Here is an 18,804-nt window from a genome sequence, read left to right as displayed (position 1 = left end):
ATACGTAACTTGTTTCTATCAGTGTATAAAATGAAGACTCAAAGGGAGCGTCTTTGGCCAGACGAAGGGTGAATGGAAAGTCCCGCCATTCACTGAGCTGCATCCATTGTCACAGGCATACATGTGCTAGTATAACTGTAGATATTGATCCGGGGAGTGAGGATCGTGCTTCATTGACAATAAACCTGGCTGGGTGCCTTCATATCTAAACGGATCAGGTGGACATTGGACGGTTTGCTTGAGATCTGCTGTGCAAGCTGTCTGCACACAGCTGGGATGGCCACAGGGAGAACGCACAAATGCAGCACATTAGAAAATTCTTCCTAACTGTCAGGGTAGTTAAGCACTGGAATAACGTGCCTAGGGAGGTTGTGGAATCTCTGTCATTGGAGATTATTAAGAGCAGGTTAGACAAGCACCTGTTAGAGATGGTCTAGCTAATCCTTATTTCTGCTATGAATGCAGGGGACTGGACTAGATGACCTCTCAAGGTCCCTTCCATTCCTACTATTCTGTGATTTTAACTGTCTGTTCTCATCCTCCCATTCTGATTAGCAAAACTGCAAACGTGTAGCTATTTGGTCTTGCCATTCAGAGTCCTAAAAATTATTCTTAGCTATGTGGTATTTGGTTTTCAGCTAACAGTGACTGGACACACAGCTGACTGCTGTAATGTCAAGTTTTATTCTCCCATAACAGGTTTAGGCCTCTTCTGAGCACAACTATTCAATTCGGCCCTGCAAGCGAGTGCAGCAGAGGAATGGCTGTCTTCTCCCACTTCGTGAATTGTGCTGATGTGTCAAGAAGTTAATAAGTGTCTGGACACCAGTGTGTTCAATTCCCTTTTCTGCCTGATGAGAAGGGATTTGCCCATGGGTGTCCCACCTCTCTGTGGGGTGTTCGAACCACTGTACTATGGACTCATTCTCACTCTCCTTGTTGCTCAGTTTATGTTTAATTATCTCAGACAAAGTGGAACAGCTTCAACAGGAGAGATTTTCAGCCTACAATATATCATAGCCCCGTGGATAGGGCACTCACCTATTGGGTTAGAAACCCAAGCCGCAATACCATCCACCCATGACACAGGGAGTGGAATTGAACTCAGGTTTCTGACATCACAAATGAGTGCTCTAACCACCTGGATAAAGGTTATAAGTGAGACCTCACTTGCCCCCCAACCATTAAGTGCCACTTTAGGTGTTGCTCCTAGCCCTTCTACTAGTTTGAGCCCCACAGGCTAAGTAGTTGGTGCAACATCTAATCTTAGGACCCCATTGGGGCCTATGTATGTGAGAGGCACTGAGGCACCTAGACCAAAGTTGCTGTGCACATGCTGACTGGCAGGAACTAAGTGTCTCAGGGACCTGGATGTTGGAATATCAGGTGCCTGCAGATTTTAAAGTTCCCTTGGGTTAAGCTTCACCTATTGAAGTCCCGAGACATCCACATCTGAAAGCCCACCTACATCTGAAATCCCCTCCCTCAGCCTAAGGGGAGGAGTTACTGAACCCAGGGCTCAAGCAATTCTGGGGACAATTAATGAGAAAACAGGGACACTAGTGAGGGTTATAGGTCAATAATCAGGGATTCAGAGGGGGACACTGAGCAAAAAAACCCAGAGAGTGCCCACTTCTCCTCAAAGGTATCTAGGGAGCCAGCGGATACGCCTGAGAGGAACTCTGCCCAGATACGTGAGCCAAGGGAGGAGCGGAAATAGGCCCCACAGTCACAGAGCACCTCCTTGTCCAACATCCTCCTCCTGGTATGGTGGATGGCCACCTTTGCCAGTGAGAGGAGTAGGTTGACAAGGAAGTCTCATGATTGCCTAGGGCTATGTATGAGGTGTGCATAAATCAGGAGGTGTGCCAAAAGAGCAGCCAGAATTGAAGAAGAAATATCTGGCAGAGCCAGGAAAGGGGCTGCAACTTGGCGCACTCAACATAGATGTACGTCAGAGTCTCCCTGGTGCTGAAGAATGGGAAAGTTTGGAGGGGGGGCGGTGAACCACACCAGGTATACCTCCATGCTCCTGGCTCCATGAAGGAGCCACCAACTAATATCCCTGGTGGGCCGTGGGACCAAGGTGGAATACAGACTGGCCCACCAGGGTTCCTCCCCTTCCACAGGTTGTAGGGGGTCCCACCACTAGTGTTGTGGTAGGACACATGTTTGAGGAAAGGGAAAGTGTGGAGCATTAGTGCATACAGCTGTTTCCTAGGAATGGTTTGGAAATGGCCTGCCTTCAGGTCACGCAGCTGGCTCAGGTTTTGGGGGGGAGAGGGATGCCTCATGGGGCAGGGGCCTAATGGGGGTGAGGGGTGGGTGGGGAGCACCCTTCCACAGGGCCCACTCAAGGAAGACCCGAGAGGCAAGTGGTAAGGCTGCCCTCACCCCCTGGAGTATGCACTGGTGGGTATGAGGGGTGGAGAGCCCCATGCATGGGCCAAGCACCAGGGGATCCATCCACTCCTTCCAATGGTAGTTCAGGAGGTCTCCAATACTGGTTAAGCTGCAGCTGAGCAGGGGTTCGTGGATCTCAGTGAACTCAGATGTTGGACTTAGGCACTTAAACTATCCATTAGGTGCCCTAGTCTTTTTGTGGTGTACACTAATTTAATTAGGATTTGGCTATGGCTTAGACCTATTCTTTGGATATAGGAAAAAATATACAAAAGAGTAAATACTTTCCTGCTGTTAACATGATATATCTTAACTTTTCAGAGAAATAGACATACAGCATCAGCCCAGTGTTCCTCCTCATCCAAGCACCCCTAGGTAATGGTGGACAGTATCAGTTGCTTCATAAAAAGGACAATTATAGGATATATTGTGAGGAATATTTCTTTTAGCTCAGGCAGTGACTAGTTGTTTCAAGTTTTGTAGCACTAAGGTCTCCATAAATGATAAAGGCATTTTAGAACACTGTAAATCTCTGAATAATCTCCGGCGCCACTGATGTGCACAGGTATGATTGGAGAACTAGCTAGAGAGAGACACAGAGGCAGGTGGTAGCAACAGTCAAAAACAGAAAGAGAGACAGAAAGATGAGCTGTTACACTACTTGTCCACCCACTTATCTCAAAAACTCGTGTTATAGTTGGACAGGAAATAAGGAAGAAAATCAATCAAACATTTTGTCATAATTTGATTTTACTTTTTCTACTTACCCCAGATTTTTTAGGGTAAATTAAAAAGAACCCTGACACGGTGTGCTCAGTCTCTATGTTCAATGGCAATGCTCATTTTGTCAAGGATTTGTGGCCCATAGCCCTGCTCAAACCTTCTCTCACATCCTTGTTCCTACATCTTTAGATGAAGGGATTCAACATGGGGATGACAAAGGTATAAAACACTGATACTGCTTTCCTTGGGTACAGAGAAGACAGCCAAGTGGGCTGGGCATACATGAAAGCAGTGGTCCCATAAAATAAAGTCACAACTACCAGGTGGGAGATGCAGGTGGAGAAGGCTCTCTGTTGGCCCTCGGCAGAGCAAATCCTGAGGATAGTGGAGATGATATAAAAGTAGGAGATGAGCACAATCAGGGCAGTGATTGCTATGGTGAGGCCACATAAGATAAACATCACAATATTATTGACAAAAGTGTCACTGCAGGACAGACTAATCAAGGAAGGGCCATCACAGAAGCAATGATCAATCTCATTAGACCCACAGAAGTTCAGCTAAAGGTGAAGCCTGTTTGTACCAACGGAATTCACACAACTGCAGATATACGACCCCACCACCAGCTGAATGCAAACCCACTTATACATGGTGATGGGATACATGACTGGGTTGCAGATGGCAGTGTATCGATCATACCCCATCGCTGCCAGGAGGAAACCTTCAGTGGTGAGGAAGACAGCGAAGAAAAAGAATTGAGTGGCACATCCATTGTAGGAAATGGCTTTGCTCCCTGATAGGAAGCTCACCATGGTTCTGGGGGCGATGGTGGAGGAGTAACAGAGGTCTATGAGGGACGGGTTCATGAGGAAGAAGTACATGGGAGAGTGCAGGCAAGAGTTGGCTCTGATGATGAGGACCAGGATGGTGTTCCCCATTATAGTTACTATGTAAATCACTGGTAATCTTGCAAAGGGGACCACCTGGAGCCCTCATCCCTTTCCAAACCCCATCAGGATGAATTCTGTGACTGCTGTGCGATTTCCCTCTCTTACTGTCTCCATGGCTGTTAAATCCTTGGGAAAAGGAATGAGATAAGGATTAATGAAAGGGCAAATGAAGAATATGCAATGAAGGGCTTAATGAAAAGAGGGAGGATGGATAAGGGGAAAAGACCCTGGTGAGAGACCCTGCTGATCAATGTTCATTTTCCTGCTCTGGCACAGCCTTCCCTTGCATCATTGGATAAATTTCTTATGCTGGGATTTCCAAAGCAGCCAAAGGGAATTGGGCACTCAACTCGCATTTGATTTCAACAGGATTTTGTCATCGCGGGCCAGATTTTTAAAGGTATTTATGGGCCTAGTGGAACTTTCTAAAGCACCTAGGTACCAAAATCTCACTGAATTAAATGAATGTCACCTAGAAGCTTTTGCAAATCCTGCTAGATTCCTAGATTAATAGATTCCAAGGCCACAAGGAGCCATTCTCATCAATACTTTTAATTCTGAATACATGAATATGCTAGACTGATCACAAATGCCTTTAAAAATCTGCGGTCTATCCCTTAAACTCCTGTGAAAACTCTTAGCTTTGATATTTCTGCCTCTCAGCTCCCCTTCCTGAAAATGAAGATAACATTATTACCTGAATCCAGAGCCACCCAACACCCATTGAATTTAAATAATACTTTAGTGCTTAATTCAATAAAAGTTCTATTGAAAATCTCATCCTATATGGATTGAATTTGATAGAAAAGTAGCTTTTGACTTCACTGTAAGCAAATCAGGCCCTCATAATCTAAGTTAAACAAATTCCTAATACAATTTGAGCTGCTCTTTTGGAAGGCATCTTTTCTAGAGTAGTAGCCAAAGTATCTAACTTTCCATGCAGTTGTAATACAGAGCACACCTACTCAGCCATGTTGGACCATTCCAGAATCTATTCACCCATGTGTGATCCCATTGATTTATAAAAAGTTGGCAGAATTTGGACTTTAACCTGAATTATTCATACACTATCAGTCTATGAATTAACATATATGATTTATTTATTGGACCTGAAAAAGCCAAACATAATACTGATATTAGAAAAGGGGAGCAAAGAGGATGTGCGAATTTGTAGAGCAACTTTGATACCTGGAACAATACAGGAATAAATTATTAAACAATCCATTTATAAGCATCTAGAGCATAATAGGGTTATAAGGAATGGCCAGCATGGATTTGTCAAGAAGAAATCATGCCAACCCAAACTAATTGCCTTCTTTGACAGGGCTGCTGGCCTAGGGGATGGGGCGGGGGGGGGGGGCGGGGAAGCTGTAGACATGATATAACTTGGTTTTAGTAAGACTTTTGATACAGTCCACATGACATTCCCATAAGAAAACTAGGGAAATGTTGTTTACGTTAAATTGCTGTCAGGTGGGTGTGACATTCTGCTGGGCATACCCAGAGTGGTGAGCCACTGTGTTACCTCCCTGCCTCAGCAAGAGTGAGCTCTGCTGGTGATAAGACTGTGTTAGCTCCCTGCCACACCAGCCTGTCTTCCCCACCAGCAAACTCCTCAAGGCTCTTCCAGCCGAAACCTTGCCTAGCCCATAACAGCCAGTGAACTCGAGGCCCCAAGCTCCTCAGAGAGGTTTCTCTGCAATGCACAGCAACTACCCTTGTACATTCACAGAAGACATTGAGGTTGCTGCTCTGGTAAAGAGCTAGTACATTACAGCTTATTAATGTAACTGAAGTATAGACACATTTCCCTGCAAACACAGAATTGGACTGGTTCACAGGAAAAGTAAAACAAGTGTATTAAACAAAAACTTGGTTCAGTGATACTGCGTAGCAGGAATACAGGCCGACAGGGTCACAAACGAACACACATAAAAATACACATTCTAATAGCTGAGACCTAACTCAATACTCTAGAGCCTTTGTAAAAGGGAGCTTCCTCTCCAATCTGCCTTTCCCAGCAATGGCTAATTAGGGTTCAGCCGGGATCCCCGCAAAGTCCAGGGCACTGTGTTTCCTTATCTCCTCAGTGAAGGATGACTTAGGAGTTCACTCGCTCTCTCTTTATAGCCCATTAAACCTTTGAAATGTGTTCTTCTGACACGTGTCCCCAGATAAAGTTCCTTTTCCCTGCTGGCTATGGATGCCAGACTGTCTGGGGTGGCTTCCATGCTGCCTTCTCCCCCACTGGCAAATAATCTCTTCCTGTGACCTTCGATACAAACAAATAGCTCATTCAATTTGGCCACACCTGCTTTGAGGTTTGGGCTGTTTTTCTTTATCTGGGGAAAACATGTTTAGCAAACCCTCCCTCCCCGCCCCCCCCCCCCCGACATGCTTGGTTTAAACTTCTTTTAGTCAGACTTAAAAGCACAATATCAGTGAGTATCCAGAATTCCACATGTAATATTATGACACACATTTCTTAATGATATTATTGACCAGTGTGTTATCAGTTTTTGAATGATACCTCAGAAGGCATATTTTGTACAAATATTATTGCAGTAGTGTGTAGGTTGTGAATACATGTGTGCCTAGACTGTACTTAAAGAGCAATTGTCAAATTGGAAGGACATGTCTAGTCAGGTCCCACAGGTTCCATTGGAGAAGACAGGGATTAATATGAGAATTGAAAGGTGGGTAAGAAACTGGTTGAAAAGGAGAGCACAAAGGGTCATACTGAAAGGTGAACTGTCAGGCTGGAGGGAGTTTACTAGTGGAGTTGCTTAGGGTTTGGTTTTGGGACCAATCTTATTTACAACTTTCATTAATAATGTTGGCAGAAAAGTGTGAGAGTGCTAATAAAATTTGCAAATGACACAAAGTTGGGAGGTATTGCCAATACAGAGGAGGACCGGAATATCACACAAGGAGATTGAATGACCTTGAAAACTGGAGTAATAGAAATGGGGATGGAAGAACAACATGAAATTTTTGCTATATGCTGCAGACATACCAGTTAGAAGCAAAGACAGTAGGAGAAAGACCCGAGTTTATTGGTCAATGACAGAATGACTATGACCTAGTAATATGATGTATCCATGAAAAAGGCTAATTTTATCATCGGATGCATCAGGCAAGGAATTTCCAATTGAGATAGGGAAGTGTTTGTACTATTATACAAGGCTCTGGTGAGGCCACATCTGGAATACTGTGTGCAGTTCTTGTGCAAATTTAGGCTTGACATTAGATGATAGTTTCAAACCATAAGAGGAGTCAAGTTCTGGAAAAGTATTCCAAAGAGAGCAGACGGGGAAAAAAACCTAACTGGTAACAAGACTGAGCATGAAAACCTTAAGGAGGGGATGGTGTGATGAGACTACCTATAATGGCATGTAACCCATCTGCAACTTCTACTTGCAAATAAATCCAACAGCCAGACACTAGATGGGGAGAGCTGTAAGTTATTACACTGAATTCTTTCCCATGTATCTAGCCAGTGGGTCTCTCCCACATGCTCAGGGTCTAATTGATCACAGTATTTCTGGTTGGGAAGGAATTTTCCCCCTGGTCATATTGGCAGACCACGGAGGTTTCAGCTTTCCTGTGCAATGTGGTGCGTAGGTCACTTGCTGGTTTTAATTAGAATAAATGGTTGATTCTCTGTAACTTGAAATCTTTAACTCATGATTTAAAGACTTTAGTCACTCAAACAGAGGTTATGGGTCTAATTCAGGAGAGGGTGGATGATGTACTGAAAACTGCAAAATTCAGGAGGTCAGACTAGATGATCATAATGGTCCCTTCTGGCCTTAAAGTTTTTGAGTCTGGGTTTGTCCTGGGTCCAGTACTATTCAATATTTTCACTGAAGACTTGGATAATGGTGTGGAGCAGGGGTAGGCAACCTTTCAGAAGCGGTGTGCCAAGTCTTAATTTATTCTCTTTAATTTAAGGTTTCGCGTGGCGGTAATACATGTTAACATTTTTTAGAAGGTCTCTCTCTATAAGTCTATATTATATAACTAAACTATTGTTGTATGTAAAGTAAACAAGGTTTTCAAAATGTTTAAGAAGCTTCATTTAAAATTAAATTAAAATGCTGATCTTACGGTGCCAGCCTGCTCAGCCCGCTTCCAGCCTGGGGTTCTGTTCACCTAGGCCTGCAGTGGGCTGAGCGGGGCGACTCGAGGTCAGGGCAGAGGGCTGGGGTGTGTGTGGAGGTGCAGGGCAGAGGGCTGGGTGTTGGGGTGGACTCGAGGTCAGGGCAGAGGGCTGGGGTGTGTGTGGAGGTGCAGAGCAGAGGGCTGGGTGTGTGTGAGCATGCAGGGCAGAATGCTGAGTGTTGGGGGGAGGTCAGGGCAGAGGGCTGGGTGTTGGGGGAGACTCGAGGTCAGGGCAGAGGGCTGGGGTGTGTGTGGAAGTGCAGGGCAGAAGTCTGGGTGTTGGGGGCGACTCGAGATCAGGGCAGAGGGCTGGGTGTGTGGAGGTGCAGGGCAGAAGGCTGGGTGTTGGGGGCAACTCGAGGTCAGGGCAGAGGGCTGGGGTGTGTGTGGAAGTGGAGGGCAGAAGGCTGGGTGTTGGGGGGAGGTCAGGGCAGAGGGCTGGGTTGTGTGTGGAGGTGCAGGGCAGAAGGCTGGGTGTTGGGGGCGACTTGTGGTCAGGGCAGAGGGCTGAGGGGTGTGTGGAAGTGCAGGGCAGAAGGCTGGGTGTTGAGGGCGACTTGAGGTCAGGGCAGAGGGCTGGGTGTGTGTGGAGGTGCAGGGCAGAAGGCTGGGTGTTGGGGGGAGGTCAGGGCAGAGGGCTGGGGGTGCAGGGCAGAAGGCTGGGTGTGGGTTGGGGTTCAGGGCAGAGGGCTGGGGGTGTGTGCAGGTGCAGGGCAGAAGGCTGGATGTTGGGGGTGACTCGAGGTCAGGGCAGAGGGCTGAGGGTGTGTGGAGGTGCAGGGCAAAAGGCTGGGTGTGTGGGGGGGTTCAGGGCAGATGGCTGGGTGTGTGTGGAGGTGCAGGGCAGAAGGCTGGGTGGGTGTTGGGGGGAGGTCAGGGCAGAGAGCTGGAAGGTGTGTGGGGGTGCAGGGCAGAAGGCTGGGTGTTGGGGGAGGTCAGGGCAGAGGGCTGGGCGTGTGTGGAGGTGCAGGGCAGAAGGCTGGGTGGGTGTTGGGGGGAGGTCAGGGCAGAGGGCTGGGCGTGTGTGGAGGTGCAGGGCAGAAGGCTGGGTGGGTGTTGGAGGGAGGTCAGGGCAGAGGGCTGCGGGGAGCATGGGGGTGCAGGGCAGAAGGCTGGGGTGCTCAGCTCGTGGGGGTGATCCCAGCTCCCTGCCCTGAGCGGCTCATGGCAGGGGGCTGGGAGGGATATGACCTGTTCCAGCCCCTTTCCCCAGGCCCATCCCTACCTCTCTCTACCTGCTCTAGGGAGCTGTGTGCAGGCTGCCGCTCTTCCCCCTCCCCCTCACAAGGGCCATCGCGGGCAGGGAGGGGGAGGGGAAGGAGGAGGAGGGGCCAGAATGCACCAAGCTGTGGTAAGAAGCGGGGGAGGAGGGAAACTTGGCTGCCGCAGGAACAAGTTTCTGCCTCCTGCCCCCGCAGAGGACAGCACTGGGCGGGGGGGCTGAGTTGGGCTGGGGGCCGGGACCCCACCACACCGCTCTCCCCTGCGGGGGGAAGGAGACAGAAGCTTGGCCCTGCCACAGCCAAGCTTTCTCCCTCCCCCGCTTCTTCCCCCAGCGTGGCACTTTCCGGCCCCTCCACCCTTCCTCCTCCTCCTCTCACCAGGCAGGCAGAGTGCCACTCAGAATCGGCTCACGTGCCGTGTTTGGCATGCGTGCCAGAGTCTGCTTATAAAATGTGTGGATGATACCAAACTGGAACGGGTCTAAAGCACTTTGGAGGACAGGCTGACAATTCAAAAGCATCAGGACAAATTGGAGAATTGGTATCAAATCACAGGATAAAAGTCAATAAAGAAATGTGCAAAGTACTTCACTTAGGAATAAAAAATCAGCTACAAATCTATAAAGTGGGAAATAACTGGCTAGGTGGGAGTACTGCTAGAAAGGATCTGGGGATAATAGATTCATAGATTCTAGGACTGGAAAGGACCTTGAGAGGTCATTGAGTCCAGTCCCCTGCCCTCATGGCAGGACCAAATACTGTCTAGACCATCCCTAATAGACATTTATCTAATCTACTCTTAAATATATCTAGAGATGGAGATTCCACAACCTCCCTAGGCAATTTATTCCAGTGTTTAACCACCCTGACCGTTAGGAACTTTTTTCCTAATGCCCAACTTAACCTCCCTTGCTGCAGTTTAAGCCTATTGCTTCTTGTTCTATCCTTAGAGGCTAAGGTGAACAAGTTTTCTCCCTCCTCCTTATGACACCATTTTAGATACCTGAAAATTGCTATCATGTCCCCTCTCAGTCTTCTTTTTTCCAGACTAAACAAACTCAATTCTTTCAGCCTTCCTTCATAGGTCATGTTCTCAAGACTTTTAATCATTCTTGTTGCTCTTCTCTGGACCGTCTCCAATTTCTCCACATCTTTCTTGAAATGCAGTGCCCAGAACTGGAAACAATACTCCAGTTGAGACCTAACCAGCACAGAGTAGAGTGGAAGAATGACTTCTCATGTCTTGCTCACAACACACTTGTGATGCATTAATCATGTTTGCTTTTTTTGCAACAGCATCACACTGTTGACTCATATTTAGCTTGTGGTCCACTATAACCCCTAGATCCCTTTCTGTCATACTCCTTCCAAGACAGTCTCTTCCCATCCTGTATGTGTGAAACTGATTGTTCCTTCCTAAGTGGAGCACTTTGTATTTGTCTTTGTTAAACTTCATCCTGTTTACCTCAGACCATTTCTCCAATTTGTCCAGATCATTTTGAATTATGACCCTATCCTCCAAAGCAGTTGCAATCCCTCCCAGTTTGGTATCATCTGCAAACTTAATATGCGTACTTTCTATGCCAATATCTAAGATGTTGATGAAGAGAGGGATAGCTCAGTGGTTTGAGCATTGGTCTGCTAAACCCAGGGTTCTGAGTTCAATCCTTGAGGGGGCCACTTAGGGATCTGGGGCAAAATCAGTACTTGGTCCTGCTAGTGAAGGCAGGGTGCTGGACTTGATGACCTATCATGGTCCCTTCTAGGAGGTAGGACATCTCCATAAATTTAAAAAAAGATATTGAACAGAGAAGGTCCCAAAACAGACTCCTGTGGAACCCCACTTGTTATACCTTTCCAGCAGGACTGGGAACCATTAATAACTACTCTCTGAGTATGGTTATCCAGCCAGTTATGCACCCACCTTATAGTAGCCCTATCTAAGTTGTATTTGCCCAGTTTAATTATAAGAATATCATACGAGACCATATCAAATGCCTTACTAAAAGTCTAGGTATACCACATCCACCGCTTCTCTATTTGTGAATAGTGGATCACAAACTGAATGCGACGCAGTTGGAAAAAGGGTAATATCATTCCCAGGTTTATTAATGGAAGTGTCATCTGTAAGAGACAGGAAGTAATTGTCCCACTTTACTTGGCACTGGTGAGGCCTTAGATGGGTAGTGTGTCTGATTCTGGCCACCACACTTTAGGAATGATGTGAACAAATTGGAGAGAGTCCCTAGGGAGCAACAAAAATGATTAAAGGTTTAGAAAACCTGACGTACGAGAAAAGGTTAAAAGAACTGGGCATGTTTAGTCTTGAGAAAAGAGGAGACTTCAAACATGCTAAAGGCTGTTATATAGAGAACGGTGAAAATTGGACAAGAAGTAAGCACAAGGCAGGGATGGTCTAGGTTTACTTCATCCTCCCACAACACAGGGGAATGGACTATTTGAATTCTCAGGGTTCCTTCCAGCCCTACATTTATATTATCACCACGATTATATCTTCTCCTGTGAGATTTTAGGGATTCCATTTGTGAGCTTTTACCTTCATCTCTGTCCTTATAAAGGTAAACTCCAAGGGAGCTTTGCCTGAGTAAGGAAGGAGTAAAGTCTTAGTAAGAATCTGAGGACTTTTATTTTAACTAAAAGACACTTCAAAATAAGCTGGATACAGACATTTAGTGCCAGATTCTGTCGCCTTTGCTCACATTCTGTGGAACCTTATTCCCAGAGTAGTTCCACTGATGACTGGATATTTTCTATTTACTGTATTTTGCTTCAAATTGTAAGGGGATTCACCAATATCCACCATCGGTATGCTTCTCTTCTATCAGATGAATGGCAGCTACGATCTTGTCAGGGAATCTTCTGAAGATGGAGACATGTCTCTATTTCTTTGGTTCTACTTAATTGTTCATTCTGCCTCACACTACATGAGTGAGCCTGGGATTCTCAGTGATGTTCATATTCTATTGAACTGTGTAATGTAGATTATTTTTTGGAGGGAAACCATTCAATGGTCTTCTTTAATTCTGTCTTTTCTCCATTTTAGCCCTATCGCAATCCCTTCCCCAAGCCCAACCTGTCCCTATACCCCCTGAAAGATGTTAGAGGTATGAATATATTCACTGTTGTGAGTACAGTAGCTTGGACACATCATAAAATCATAGAATAATAGCATATTAGGGTTAGAAGAGACCTCAGGAGATCATCTAGGCCAACCCCCTGCTCAAAGCAGGACGAGCCCCAACAAAATCATCCCAGCCAAAGCTTTGTCAAGCTGGGCCTTAAAAACCTCTAAGGATGGGGATTCCACCACCTCCCTTGGTAACCCATTCCAGTGCTTCACCACCCTCCTAGTGAAATAGTGTTTCCTAATATCCAACCTAGACTTCCCACACTGAAACTTGAGACCATTACTTCTTGTTCTGTCATCTTCCACCACTGAGAACAGCCTAGCTCCATCCTTTTTGGAATAGTTGAACGCTGCTATCAAATCCCCCCTCACTCTTCTCTTCTGCAGACTAAATAAGCCGAGTTCCCTCAGCCTATCCTCATAAGTCATGTGACCCACCCACCTCAATCCTTCTTATCAAATGTATGTCTCTGAATAAGGAGGTTAATTACCTTTGTATACGCCACTGGAGAGACCATTAATGTTCACTTCTTGTGTCCATTCTTCCAAAAAAGACATTGATAAAATGAAAAGGGTTCAGAAAAGAGATACAAGAATGATTTGAGGTTTTATAATGAACTAGTAAAGGAGATCAATCTATTTACATTATTCAAGAGATTATTAAGACTTGCTTGGATCACAGTCTATAAAGGCCTGATGGTAGAAGATGTTTGCTTTTCTGGACACAACATCACAATTGAAGCTCATTAATGCGCTGTTGCCCTCAATTCATGTAGGAAAATTGAAGAGGGTGCAGCCAAGAACAATAGAAATAATTTGAGTGGTGGAGAAAATACCTTGGAGTGAGAGAATTAAAATATCACTTATTTTAGCTTACCAAACAGAGATCAAGAGGTGACTGGATCATAGAACCTTTGAAATACAGTGCTGGAAGAGACCTTACGAGGTCAGCTATTCCATCCCTCTGAGAAGAGACAAGACCAAGTACACCTAGACAATCCCTGACACGTGTTTGTATAACTTGTATAACTTGTTCTTAAATTAAACCTTCCTATAGTTTTTTTGCCTAATATCTAACATTAATCATCTCTGCTGGAGATTAAGCCAGTTTCTTCTTCTCCTACCTTCAGTGGACATGGAGAATAATTGATCTCTGCCTTCTTTGTAAAACATCTTCACATATTTGAAGACTGTTATCAGGTGTCCTCCACGCCCTCACCCCCACTCGGTCTTCTTTTCTCAAGACTAAACCTGCCAAGTTTTTTTAAACTTTCCTCACAAGTTAAGTTTTTCTAAACCCTTTATCATTTTTGTTGCTCTCCTCTGCATGCTCTCCAGATTGTCCACATCCTTCTTAAAGTCTGGTACTGAGAACTGACACAGTACTCCAGCTGATGGTTTGGGAATGCCAAGTAGACTGGAACAATTACCTCCCATATCTTGCATATGACAATCCTGCTAGGATATCCCAGAATATTAGTTTTTTACACATCTGTGTCATATTGTTCATTCATATTCAATTTTTGATCCACTATAACCCCACCCCCATTCTTTTCTGAAGTTCTACAAAATAGCTAGTTGTTTCCCATTATAGAGTAGTGCCATTTAATTTCTTCCTTGGTGTAGTAATTTGTTCTTTTCTTTACTGAATTTCATCTGGTTGATTTCAGACCAAGTCTCCAACTTGTCTACGTTGATTTGAATTCTAGTCCTGTACTCCAATGGGCTTGAAAACCCCACCCAGACTGTTGTCATCCACACATTTTATAAGCATAGTCTCCACTCTATTATCCAAGTCATTAATGAAAATACTGAATAATACCAGACCCAGGACAGACCCTTTCAGGCTCCCACTACATATGCCCCCTGCCCCCCAGCTTGACAGCAACCATTGTCAAATGATTATTTGAGTAAAGTCTTTCAGTTTTGTACCCACCCTAGGCTAATTTCATCTAGACCACATTTCCCTACTTTGCTTATGAGAATGTCATGTGGAACATTCAAGATATGTCAAATCTAGAGCTTCCCCCATTCACTATGTCAGTAACCCAGTAAAAGAAAGAAATTAAGTTTGTTTGGCATGATTTATTCCTTACCTGTCCATGTTGGCTACAACTTATTACCCTAGAAGTTGAAATATAAAAGGGAACCATATCTTATAGTAAGGAGTTATACTTTAAGCACGTCTCCTTCTTGTTTGTATGCAGCAGATGAGGCTGAATGACCAGTGACAGGTGGGTCTTCTGATTTACATCATAGTGAGAATCAGCTCCAATGACTCCAGCTGACTTACTCCTGATTTAGACCACATTGAGTGAGAGGAGACTCAGACCCTCAGTCTGTAACCTGACCCTGACAAGTTCTTTGAACATCTTGAAATTTGAATTTAGGTTGATTAGATTTGATTGGGCAACTAGGGTAAATGGTATTTTTTTCTCTACTCCCTGAAACAATTAATTTAAATCTACTCCTAGGGGAATTCTGTGCCAAAAAATAAAAAAATTCTGCACCAAAACATTAAAAATTCTGTGCACAATATATTAAAATTCTGCAAAATTCTGCATACTTTATTTGTCAAACTGACACAATATAATCATGCCAGTTTCAATTATTTTGGTAATTTATTTTAAAATACCTGTCATCAAGAATGTCCATAACAACACAGACAACAAAAAAATCTGGTAATTTTTTTCACAAATAGATTCCTTATTAGGCATGTTAATACAGAACTTTGAGTAATTCATTGAAACTACAGAACACAGAAACATATTTCCCACACCCGTCAGAAGTTGTGCAAATGCTCTGGGGAGTTAGGGGTAACAGAGGAGCTGTGGGAGGGGGAATGAGCCTGGAGTGAACCTGGTGGGTTGTTGGGTGTGGGTAGGAGAAGTATGGAACAGATTTTGTTGGGGGGGAGGTTAGGGATTGTTAGGGAGTTGGGGAGCCTCCCTTGTGCAGACCTTGGCTGACCCAAAACCTCTCCCATTCAGTCAGGCACAACTGCCCCTTTCCCCACACACCCCATCCCCATGTGGCCTTGCATCCCCCTCCCCCATCTCCATGTGTCCCAGCAACCCCACTCCCATTCACCCCCTGGCTCAGTGCTGTCACCCCACTAGCTCCTGAATCTGTGCCCCAGTCTATCCCCATGAAAAGTCATTCTGAACCCCAGTCTGTGAGTTCCCAGCAGCCCTGTCTGCCCCATGTTGTCTGTCTTAATATGGGTCCATGGGCAATGTGCTGTGATGAACTTCTACTCCTGGGGGAATTCAGTGGCATTGCACACATTTTCTTTCTCCACAGAAAATACATTCTGTTGAAGAAGTGCTGCAGTTCCACCTTTTGCTCACCAGAGGCCTCTGGCTTGTCAGAAGAGCCAGCAACTGGCTGCATTCATGCCTCTAGCTGTTCTGGCACCACAGCTGTTCTGGCACCACAGTGGAACTGCAGCACTTCTCAGGCAGAATGTAGTGTGGAGGAAAAATAGTCTAAGGCCTAAACTTTGGTCAAGTGAACTGTATGTAGGGTCAGGTGAATTGTATGTGTGGCCTGGAGGAAGGAGAAAAGGGGGGGGAGTAAAAGGAGAAGGGTAGACAGAAATCATAAAAGCAGAACTAACTGTAGACATTATAAAAGTAGAATTAACCTTTGTAACAGATTATGATTAATAGAAAAAAAATTCTGCTGCTGGACAAGAATTAGGCACATACGCAGTAGTGAAGAATTCCCCCAGGAGTAATTTAACTCTGTGAATCAGGTCTTGGGTGTCACTCTCTGTATTTCTCTGTTTAATAATTCCCTGAGAGGTGTGAGGGTATCCGACAATTTACTGTGGGCTTTTAGCTCATGCAGTAGAGGCCTATGTACCCCACACACCTTCTGGGTGTGGTGTTGTGTCCCATATAGTAGTACCAAGGCCACTTAGAGAGAGCTAAATGAGTCTGCTCTACAGCCTTAACTAAAAGCCAACTCAGTATTATTAGATGGGACACAACACCATACACAGAAGGTGTATGGGTTACATACTTCCCCTAGCTGAGGAGACGCGACTTGAGCTTCAGAGACTTCCCAGTTGAAATCCCGGATGAGCCCGCACTTGTAACGCTGACAGTCCCTGGTCAGCAGGATTAAACCGGGATCTCTGAAGCTTAGTGCTTCAGCCTCTACCGCATGAGCTAAAAGCCAACTAGCTGTTAGCTAAGGCTGTAGAGCAGACTCATTTTATGTCTCTCTTTAAGTGGTCTCAGTGCCACTAGCTGGGACAGAACACCACACCCAAGAGGTGTATGGGTTACAGAGACACTTAGTGAAATTTTCAAAAGCATCCAAAAGCATCAGGAAGAGGGATAGCTCAGTGGGTTGAGTATTGGCCTGCTAAATACAGGGTTATGAGTTCGATCCTTGAGGAGGCCACTTAGGGAGCTGGAGCAAAGTCAGTACTTGGTCCTGCTAGCGAAGGGAGGGGGCTAGATTTGATGACCTTTCAGTTCTAGGAGATAGGATATCTCTCTTTATTTATTTATCCAGGCACTGAGGATCCACATAAATCAGTGATAATTAAGCACGTAGGTGCTTTTGAAAATTCTACTAGGCACCAAATTTCCTTTAAAATTTGACATTTAGTGTAGCTGCAGTAGTATTGATTGCGAACTTATTTATGGTTGTAGCAGAAAGAGATCTGAAAAATAAGGCCCTTGTATCAGAGGCCTGGTGTGAGTCCTAAGGCCTGAACTAACGTAGTGGTCAAGCTTTGCTGATATAAAGCAAAGAAGCAAAGTGAGCAGAAGTCAGGCTCTGCCTGCGTGCAAGCTCACATAATCTGACAAGAACGGGGCTAATATTGCTGAAACACACATTCATATGAATTACTAGGTACAGAACACTCTCACAAACACATTCCAGAATTGCAGTACCAGAACACCCCAACACGAAGATTGGTACAAGTATGCTCCCCATAGATAAGTGAAGCACACTGACCCATCTTAAAGATAAGGTCAAGATGATAGATAGAAATGGTTTGATTGATCCAACAGGTACAAGGTGATGGGTGGTAGCTAGCTATGTCAGATGGTGGCACATAAACATATCAAAAGGGTAATACATAACTTGTTTGTATTGGGATATAAAAAAGTATCATTGAGGGGGAGTCAGGGTCTGGCCGAGGGGATAGAGGAAAGTCCCACCACTAACTGAGCCAGTTCTTTGTTACAAGCATACATGGGTTAGTGTACCTGTAATCATTGAGCTGGGGCAAGAGGGGTGTAAAAGAAAGAAGGAAAAAAAGAAAGAAAATAAATCTCTTAGTTTATGCTTTGCCAAACAGCAGTGCAGAAAGGAATTCACATACTGGAAGCAGACAGAATTCAGCTCTCTTCATATTTAGATTTTTTTTCAAATGGTACATTCAGAATTTTATTAGTTATGTTTGCAGGAAAATCCTCATTGAGGGTTTGATCTGGCAAGACATACTACACCAAAATCTCTCCTGAAGTCAAGGTGATGTTATCCTCAAAAAATGGTTCAGGATTTGGCTCAAAGTTTGGTGTTCATTTCATGACCAAATGACAAGGGGAAATGATTTTTAGGTTTTTTTGTTTTACTAAGTTTATTACATCTTAAAATGTAGAGCAAATGGGCCTGATTCTCCATCAATTTACACAAGTTTTAGAACAATATAAGTGCATTTACTTCAGCAGAGCAACTCCTGAATTACGTCAGGGTGAACGAGAGAAGAGTCAGGCTCATTGTCTCTAGTGCAGTTACTCTTGATTTACAGAGAGGTAGTGAGAGAGGAATTAGGCCCATTGACTCCTGAGGTGTTACTGCTGATTTACATCAGCACGTGTAAGGACAGAATCAAATCAGACCCATTGATTTGAATGTGGATGCTAGTGATTTACACATGGGTGAGTGAATGTTCCTTATTTACACAAATATGAGTGAGATTTGAATCAAGAGTACTTGTGGCACCTTAGAGACTAACAAATGTATTAGAGCATAAGCTGTATATACATCTTCGGATGCATCCGAAGAAGTGGGCTGTAGTCCACGAAAGCTTATGCTCTAATAAATTTGTTAGTATCTAAGGTGCCATAAGTACTCCTGTTCTTTTTGCGGATACAGACTAACACGGCTGCTACTCTGAAACCTGTCATTTGAATCAAGACCACTCGCTGTATTGAGCTGTGTTGTA

At 44.8% G+C, this 18,804-nt stretch overlaps 1 pseudogene; it reads right to left on the bottom strand.

The window, feature by feature from the left end:
* Positions 1-3,242: 3,242 nt before the first annotated feature.
* On the bottom strand, positions 3,243-4,193 carry LOC103306595 (olfactory receptor 9S13-like; annotated as a pseudogene).
* Between the last annotated feature and the right edge of the window lie 14,611 nt (positions 4,194-18,804).

The sequence above is a fragment of the Chrysemys picta genome, chromosome 13 (genome assembly GCF_011386835.1).
Source record: "Chrysemys picta bellii isolate R12L10 chromosome 13, ASM1138683v2, whole genome shotgun sequence".
Taxonomy (NCBI): Eukaryota; Metazoa; Chordata; order Testudines; family Emydidae; genus Chrysemys; species Chrysemys picta.
Note: the sequence above shows the minus strand (reverse complement) of the source record. Positions and strands in the feature narration are given on the sequence as shown.